The sequence below is a fragment of the Triticum dicoccoides genome, chromosome 2A (genome assembly GCF_002162155.2).
Source record: "Triticum dicoccoides isolate Atlit2015 ecotype Zavitan chromosome 2A, WEW_v2.0, whole genome shotgun sequence".
In the NCBI taxonomy this organism is placed as follows: Eukaryota; Viridiplantae; Streptophyta; class Magnoliopsida; order Poales; family Poaceae; genus Triticum; species Triticum dicoccoides.
The window spans coordinates 557,491,306-557,493,111 of NC_041382.1; positions in this window are offsets into that span (position 1 = coordinate 557,491,306).

The following is a 1,806-nucleotide window of genomic DNA, read 5'->3' on the forward strand; positions in this document are numbered from 1 at the left end:
ATAAAAAATACCGAGCGCAAGAAGTTCACCAGGGGGGCCACACCCTGCCCACGAGGGTGGGGGGCGTGCCCTACCCCCCTAGGCGCGCCCCTACCTCGTGGTCCCCCTGGTGGCCCTCTGATGGCCATCTTCTGCTATATGAAGTCTTTCGATGAGGAAAAAATGATAAGCCATCTTCTCAGACGAAACTCCGCCGCCACGAGGCGGAACCTTGGCGGAACCAATCTAGGGCTCTGGCGGAGCTGTTCTGCCGTGGAAACTTCCCTTCGGGAGGGGGAAATCATCGCCATCGTCATCACCAACGCTCCTCTCATCGGGAGAGGGCAATCTCCATCAACATCTTCACCAGCACCATCTCCTCTCAAAACCCTAGTTCATCTCTTGTATCTAATTCTTGTCTCCAAGTCCAAGATTGGTACTAGTAGGTTGCTAGTAGTGTTAATTACTCCTTGTAGTTGATGCTAGTTGGTTTATTTGGTGGAAGATCATATGTTCAGATCCTTTATGCATATTAATACCCCTCTGATCATGAACATGAATATGCTTTGTGAGTAGTTACGTTGTTCCTGAGGACATGGGAGAAGTCTTGCTATTAGTAGTCATGTGAATTTGGTATTCGTTCGATATTTTGATGATATGTATGTTGTCTCTCCTCTAGTGGTGTTATGTGAACGTCGACTACATAACACTTCACCATTATTTGGGCCTAGAGGAAGGCATTGGGAAGTAATAAGTAGATGATGGGTTGCTAGAGTGATAGAAGCTTAAACCCTAGTTTATGCGTTGCTTCGTAAGGGGCTGATTTGGATCCATATCTTTCATGCTATGGTTAGGTTTACCTTAACACTTTTGTTGTAGTTGCGGATGCTTGCAATAGAGGTTAATCATAAGTGGGATGCTTGTCCAAGTAAGTACAGTACCCAAGCACCGGTCCACCCACATATCAGATTATCAAAGTACCGAACGCGAATCATATGAACATGATGAAAACTAGCTTGACGATATTCCCATGTGTCCTCGGGAGCGCTTTTCTCTATGTAAGAGTTTGTCCAGGCTTGTCCTTTGCTACAAAAAGGATTGGGCCACCTTGCTGCACTTTATTTACTTTTGTTACTTGTTGCTCATTACAAATTATCCTATCACAAAACTATCTGTTACCACTTATTTCAGTACTTGTAGAGAATACCTTTCTGGAAACCGCTTATCATTTCCTTCTGCTCCTCGTTGGGTTCGACACTCTTACTTATCGAAAGGACTATGATAGATCCCCTATAATTGTGGGTCATCAAGACTCTTTTTTGGCGCAGTTGCCGGGGAGTGAAGCGCCTTTGGTAGGTGGAATTTGGTAAGGAAAAATTTATATAGTATGCTGAAATTTACTGTCACTTGTTACTATGGAAAGTAATCCTCTGAGGGGCTTGTTTAGGGTATCTTCACCCCGACCGGTAGAGCAAAGAGTTGCTCCTCTACCTACTGAACCTACTGAAAATGAAAATGAAAATGAAAATGTCTGCTTTGAAGTTCCTTCGGGTATGTTAGAAAAACTGCTAGCTAATCCTTTTGCAGGAGACGGAACAATGCATCCTGATGAGCACCTAATATATGTTGATGAAGTTTGTGGATTATTTAAGCTTGCAGGTGTACCCGGAGATGTTGTTAAGAAGAAGCTCTTCCCTTTATCTTTGAAGGAAGATGCATTGACATGGTATAGGCTATGTGATGATATGGGGTCATGGAACTACAAACGATTGAAATTGGAATTTCATCAGAAGTTTTATCCTATGCATCTTGTTCATCGTGATCGCA